This window comes from Clytia hemisphaerica, unplaced genomic scaffold (genome assembly GCF_902728285.1).
Source record: "Clytia hemisphaerica strain Z4C2 unplaced genomic scaffold, Clytia hemisphaerica genome assembly, whole genome shotgun sequence".
Taxonomy (NCBI): domain Eukaryota; kingdom Metazoa; phylum Cnidaria; class Hydrozoa; order Leptothecata; family Clytiidae; genus Clytia; species Clytia hemisphaerica.
The window spans coordinates 181,060-189,099 of record NW_027104218.1 but is presented as its reverse complement, the minus strand read 5'-3'; positions in this window follow the sequence as shown (position 1 = coordinate 189,099).

Genomic DNA, 8,040 nt, shown 5'->3' with positions numbered 1-8,040 from the left:
ACAAACGAAAGACAGTTAAAATATGGTTGGCTGTCTTCTGCTGTTGCTCTACATCAGCTGTCAAAATCAAAGGTTATGGACGATTATGGAACGACATCATTCATCCTTGCTTTCAATCAATCGCTTCTCCTGTGACCACGGTTACCCGAAACGACTTCTTTGTGACGAAGGGAGGTCAACTCATCAAAGCCTGCAAAGAAATGCAACTTGATTCATTGATATCAAAATCCAAATTGATGAAACAAGCACGTGTTGAGTTCGAATTATGTCCAGTTCAAGGCCACTCAATGCATGGAAAAGTAGAACGAAAAATTCGTGAAATCAACAGTTTCAATCGAAAAATCTGCTCACAACCAACGTCTTTCAATCCTTCAGTGGGAAACGTTATCATCATCATCTATTGGCAATCAAATTAACAACTTGCCCTTGGCTGTGGTAACATTGTGGGAGACTTCGAATGTCTCGACTTGATAACGCCGAATCGTTTACTATTGGGACGAAACAATAATCGTTGCCCCACTGGCATTCTATCATCTACCAACCCATCAAATATCATCAAGGAGAACCAATTCATCTTCAATGCCTGGTTTGAAGTTTGGCTTCTCGTCCATGTGCCAAACTCATGCACCAGCAAAAATGGTTACATCAGACAAAATCAACGTTGGCGATATCATCTTGTTCACCAAAAACGAATCAGTTCTGTCAACTCGTACACCTATGGAATCGTCAAGAGTCTCGAATTCGGTCGTGATGGCGTGGCACGTAAGGCCATCATTCGATATCGTAACGAAAATGAAAACGTATTTCGAGAAACAAAGCGAGCTGTTCGATCATTGGTCGTCATTCATCACGTGGACGATTGTGACATGATGAAAGAGTTGGGTGAAATGGCTTTATATGTTGATTTGATTCGTAAATGAATTCGTAAATTATGGTAAATGTTTGCTTTTTTGGTGGGAGTGTAATGTGATTCATCAAATTTTTTAGTATATTTAAAAAAGCAAAAAATTTTATAGTTCAATTTTCAGTGTCTTTTGTTTTTGTCAGTGTCCTTTTTTGTCCCCAGCGTCCTTTGTTTTCCCAGTGCTTTCTTTTTCAGCGTCTTTTCTCTCTTGTGCATTCTCGTGTTTCATGCGTCGTTTGTTTTGTTCTATGTTTAAAGTCATTTATCTATGTTATCAAGTTATTTCAAACACTTTGTCAGTTATTATCATTTTGTCATTTAGTCATTATCTAGTAATTAATTATTTCACACGCATTTTATTTTAATTATCATTTGATTTCTCAAGAGTGTTATATATTCATTGTTTTTATATCTTGTCAAACTAGTTTTTTTGTATCAAATTTATTATAAAAAGGCCAACTTTTTCTCACTCGCTACTCAGTCACAAGTTGACTATGAGAGAGTCAACATCAATATGACTAATGACAAATGACAATAATCAGAATTTCTTCAATTTCAACTTTGTATTTTCACTGGCTCACTTTTCCAGCACACATTCTTGGCCAGCTGGTAGGTTTTTCTTGTTTCTTGTTTGCACTTTTTCTGTTTTCTTTGTTTCTTTTGCATAGTGACTGTTCAGGCCTTAGGTTAAGTTAAGTTAGGCTCTACTTGTCAAATACATTTATAATTCAAGGCTCAATTTATTTTGTTAATTAGAAACTTAGGAATTTTCATTAATTTTATTTTTTAGTTTGAACTTGAACCTCAATATCAATTCATCAATCAACGTTACAAATTCTTGTCTGTGTGTGTGCGTGGACTTACAATCCTCACTGTCCTCTCCATCCTCACTGTCCTCTCCATCCTCACTGAGGATAGAGAGGATAATAATGATGACAGTGAGGATAGAGAGGACAGTGAGGATAGAGAGGACAGTGAGGATGGAGAGGATAGAGAGGACAGCGAGTACAGTGAGGATAGAGAGGACAGTGAGGATAGAGAGGACAGTGAGGATGGAGAGGACAGTGAGGATAGAGAGGATAGTGTGCAGCAACTGATATGAGGTAGTATAAAAGTATTATATATTAGAGAGACCATTTTTAGATATGCTCCTCATTCGCGAAGGATCGACGATATCTTCAACTTGGTACACTAAGCCCACTGACACTGGCCTTATGATGAATTACCATGCTTTGTCACCCCTTAGATATAAACGATCAGCGGTTACGAGTATGATACACAGAATTTTTCGATCTTGTAGTACACTAGAACTCCTTGATGAAAGTCTTGTAAAAGCTCGTAGAATCTTGAAAAATAATCAATACCCATCAAAGTTCTATGAGCCAATAATTCGAAAAACGCTTGAAAAGTTACGTAATCCACCACAAGAAAACGCTAATGCCGAAGAAGAGGTTGAGAATAACATAATTGAAGATACCAAAATCTTCATTGAATATCGGGGAAGAGAGTCCGACGTCTTTTATCGTTCATTGAGAAATGCAGGGGCACCTGTAAAAGTAGTGTTTAGACTCCGTAAAATCAAAACCATCTTGCCATCGTTGAAAACCGAAATCGAAAAATGTTACAAAAGCGGTGTAGTTTACCAAATTCTGTGTCCATGTTGTAAAGCATGCTATGTCGGACAAACAAACCGACACACTCTGCAGCGCATTAAAGAACATCAACGATCAAGCAGTCCAGTCGGCCGACACCTACAAGCATGCAATACAACAATAACAATGGATGACGTCACAATACTAGCTCAAACTAACAAATCTGAAGACTATCTAATGACATTGGAAGTTTTGTTCATTAATGAATTGAAACCAACTTTAAATAAACAAGAGCCGCAAAGATGCGGATAAATATTTCCTTTACAAATGTTAAAATAATAATTGATGTCCTCAAAAGATTTCAAAGTGCTTTAAATCTCAGATAACATCAAGCAACACAAGTCCCTAAGAATTTCAAAATTCCATTTATGTTATTGCCAGTATTTACAGGATTATTCATAAGATGACTGTAGGTTCAAAGCTACGGATCACGGAATATATCCAAGCTGAACCCGGCTGAGAACAACAATGCAGTAATCAAATTGGCTGGAACTTTAATTTTCGTTAAGTGGACTTTAAATGGATTTTAGTATTATACTAGCGGTCACCCGGCGTCGCACCGCCAAGTAGAGTGTTGTTGAACACATCAAAAAACCTGATTATATAATTATTATTTTAAGCGCTGATTTCCAGAAATATTATATAGCCAAAAAGGGCAAATATTTAAAATGAAAGAATGACAAAAAGGAGAATATTCACACAGTAAGAAAACCAAAGAAAATTTTATATATTTTCAAAATGAGATGAAATATTTTGCATTATACTTTCATATATAAAATATTGTAAAAATTGTAAAAAGTTAAAGTAACTTTTGGGGTTTTTTGAAATAATGTACGTGCTAAAAAGTAAAAATCTTTCAAAACAGGGAAACAATTTCATATTTTCCAACAGAATGTAAAAAAAAAAAGAAAAATCTCATTTTTATATACTGGGAAACATATCATAATCTGAAAGAATGTCGATAAGAAAAAATTCCCCTAACAGAAGCCATTTTATGATTTCCAAAAGCATGCTGCAAGAGCAAAAAATGTCACATACTTGGAAACAATCAAAATTTCCAAAAAAATGTCAGAACAAAAAAATTGTCATGCCAGGAAATCACTTGGGTTTTCTTCATTTTTTAAATGCATGTGGAAGAAAATGTCAAGTTCACGACAAAAGTTTTCCACGTTTTGAATGCACGTGTAAGAAAATCTCCAAATTTATCACAAAAGTTCCCACATTGTAAATGTACATACCGTCAACTGCTTTAACTTGGGACGATTGGTCGAAACATGGGACTGTCAGTCAGGCACATCCTGGCAAATGAACGGGGTATTTTTCACTTGCGACCATTGGCAAATGAACGGGATCGAAAACGAAAGTGACGTAATAGCGCCGTATACCCAGTTTAATTGAACCGGGTTGGAAATATTTTGCTTCATTTCAAAGAACTGCATAGATGAAATTTTTTTTCCATGGGTCAATTTTGACTTCAAAGATTGAAGAAACTTTTAACGAAAAAATAAAGTTCCCAGTTTTCTTCCTTTTTTCCCTTTTTCAGTTTGAAGTTCATTTTTATTCATTTTCACGCTTTTAGCCGGAGACGTCCTATCTCATTTACACTGGGTGACGAATACCCCATGCAAATGCTCACCCTGTTCATTTGCCAGGATGTGCCTGACTGACTGTTTGATATCTGGTCTGTATCTCTTTGACAACAAATTTGTTTTCATAACTCCACCAAGTTTATCAATCATACTTCCTTTCATAACATGTCACGATAACTTTCACTGATAGCGCTGATTGTAGAATTAGAGAACACCTGCTGCCTAACCGCCTATCGCCCGATGGGATTAATAAATAACGTGTGTGTAACTTGCTGCGCGAGTGACGTCAAACGCTCCATCGTTTTGCCATTTTTTTAATACGCCGTTCATTAACTCAAATCAAATGACTTTGGAGGTTCGGTGAAATGGTGGCCAAATTGCCGTCCCATGTTTTGTCAGATAGTCCCAAGTTGGAGCAGTTGACGGTAAGAAAATCTCCAAATTAACGACAAAAGTTTCCACGTTTAAAACACACTGTGCAAAAGATCTCTAAATCCACAACTAAAGTTTTCCACGTTTTGAAATGCACGCGGGGAAGAAAATCTCCAAGTTCAAGAAAAATTTTGATTGTACATGTGAGGTGTTTTCAAATTATTTACATCCATATTCAATGCAATAAACCTTATAAGTATAACATAACATTCTTCATATTGGGGCCGTGGTGTTCCGGATCCGGTTATCAGCTTTAAAATTTGAAATTTATAACCGCAACGAGTTTTCACTAACTGTCACTAACCGCAGCAGTTAATTCATTGTTGTAGATAAAAAACATTGCATTGTCGGCATTGATTGCATTCGTTGGGTGCAAACTTTTTTCATATTGCATGTATGTAATTTTTCAGGTATAACATGGTCAGATTTATTCACAGTCACTTGCCTTCGTATGATTTATGTAAATATACAAACAAAATTGAAGTTAGTTTGTTGTGAAAGTTGATAAAATGTCCTGTTTTTCCAAGACCAAGAGATTGTATCATCTCAGCTCTCTTTCCAAACCAACAGAATGTAAACGAAAAATCAAATCCAGAAAGGAATATTAAGAAAAGTTTATCATCGACCATTCCTTGTGACAATCGTACAAAAATCATGATCCAATTCAACTCATCAAAGCATTAAACCAAAGCAAAGAAAAGTAGCGAAAGGGCAAAAGTTGTTGTCTATTTTCTGCCATCTTTGTTTTGACAGTTAGAAACAAAGTAGTATGCTTCTAAAACGGCCGACGTTGCCCGATCGACAAGGAGAATAGAGCGCCGTACGGATATTTAGGAGAGACGTTTCTCGAAAAAATGACGTCTTCCGCCTCGAAAAAAGAACATCCTACTGTTTTTACCGCCGGAGCTTGATTTAAAAAGAGACTCATGTACAAACTCACGAAATTGACCAAAACCGAGCGTTAGACTTGAAGAAGGAGAAGGAGGAGGAGAAGGAGAAAAATTACCGTTTTAACAAATATTTCCTTCTGGAAAGGAAATATTTAAAAAGATGAATACAAAAGTAGGGCCTTGACAATTAAAGTTTAATTATCTTATTCCCTAGTGAATGCACTACGGAATTCTGATAGTTAAACTTTGATAGTTCATTTTTCAAACGTAATTTTGTAGAGAGGAGCTTGTATGTGTTTTGATATGAGTGTGTATGAAATGTTTTGAGTGTAGATATGGATTTTAACTGTTTTTAATGTTTTTATATATTATTTCTTTTAGACCTGAAGATGGACATTATGTCCGAAATATATAGTCGAAAATAAAATAATATTAATTGTTGGCTCAACTTTACTTGATATTATATATTATGGTATATTATAATAAGCGTATAGTATAAGAAGAATACAATTAAATGTCTGCAATATGTAATGTTACACCAAGTCCTTGCCTTTTGATTACATCTTTCAACTCTAAGTAGTTTTTTTGTTATTTGCATTTTAAACATTCTCTTTCAAAATTGTGACCTCGTCAAATGCTTCTAGTCTACTTCACCGGTTGGTTCGAAACGCAGGACACAGGACCCAGGAGGCAGGACACAGGACGCAGGTCAGTGCTGACAGGTCAGCTTTAATTGCTGTAAAAAACAAAGAAAATGTTTGAAAAACACTTGTAATTGTTAGAAATATCATTCTGAAGGTATTTTATTGGTCTAGAACCTTTCTAAAGGTCAAAATCTATCCACATGCTTGCCGCGTGCTTTTGCATTTTGTGCCGTGTATAACACGGACCTGTAATACTTGTATTATATATTACACATAAATCACGCATGTATAGTAGCAGTTATCTTTTCAATGTCATTGACATGTGACATATATGTTATACACAAAATACATGTGTTAAAAATATTTATCTCATCTTTAAACAGCCCCAACAGGAAAATAGCTATTTCACAATCGCTATATCATATCTCATTGCATCACCTTGGGTATGATAACAAAAATTGACTAAAATAGCGTCAAAGGTTTGTATTTTATTAATATATCAAATTTTCATTCCCTATCTCGTATTTTTGGTGAAAATGACGTCACTATTTTCAAATCTCTAAAACAGCTCTCTTGGAGCATTTAATGTTTTCAAAATATATAAATCTATATCTACTTGCACCATCAGCATCCTATTGAGCATGAAAAAACATTTTGTTGTAAACTGATGTACACACCTTGTATTTTGTGCTAGCGTCATCATTTACATAATTTAAATGTCATTTTGTCAATATTTAGGATTGATGGCTTGTCATTTAAAAATCTTTTAAATAGCGTATTTTGTATAATATATAATTTTCCATTGCGTATAATGTTTTTAGAAACATTTTATACATTATATGTTACGAGTGTGTTACAATTTTCCGGTCTGTAGTTTGTATGACCTGCGTCCTGTGTCCTGTCTCCTGCGTCCTGTCTCCTGCGTTTCGAACCAACCGTCTACTTCACTGGACTCAGCGTCATAAAAAATTATCAAAAAGCAAAGTTCAACTAGAAGTAGACTCTAGTCTANAACAGAGCAGTATGGTACGATGGACAATACGCTTCTGAAACGGCCGACGTTGCCCGATCGACAAGGAGAATAGAGCACCGTACCGATATTTACCACAGACGTTTCTCGAAGAATGACGTCTTCCGCCTCGAAAAAAGACATCATACTGTTTTGACCGCCGGAGCTGATTTAAAAGGACCTATGTCCAACTCACGAAATTGACAAAAGCGAGCGTTAGCCTTGGAGAAGGAGAAGAAGAAGGAGAAAAATTTTACCGTTAACAATTTCCTTATAGATAGAAATTTTAACAAACTCTATAAGAACACAAAGATTTTGGATGGCCAAATCATCACGAGCTGAGTAAGGCTTTATGGTCTCTAAAACACCGAATTATTTAAGAAATTGCACAAAGATACTTCACAAAATGGTTAAACTAAGAACATTTTCAAGCTTGAAACTCAGAGAGTTAAGAACACCCGAAGGTTTCGGAAATTTTAGACGTGATGAACAACCATAAGAGAGCTAAAAAAACAAAAATAAACCCCTGTCTCACACTCCCGGTGGAAATTCACTTCCAACAGTGGAGATGATCATTTCTATCAAAAACTCGATGGGGATAAAATTCTATTCCCAGTTCAAAAAGTCAAGTGATTATGAAAGGAAGTGGGGATAAAAGCTATGACAATTTTCCAGACGGGAAGAAATTGTAGGTTATTTTATCAATTTTAGCCAGATTTTCCTAGATAGGGGTCCTGCCGGGTCTGTGATACGGGGTGTGTTTGAAAATACATTCCCCCAAACCATTGGGCTAGGCAAATATCTTCAGACGAGATTTTCTGTGTTTTTTCATCTTCTATTATTTGGTTTGGATGTCAAAAAAATGATATTTACACAAAATTTAAAATTCTACTGCCTGTAAAAAATAAATAAAACTATGT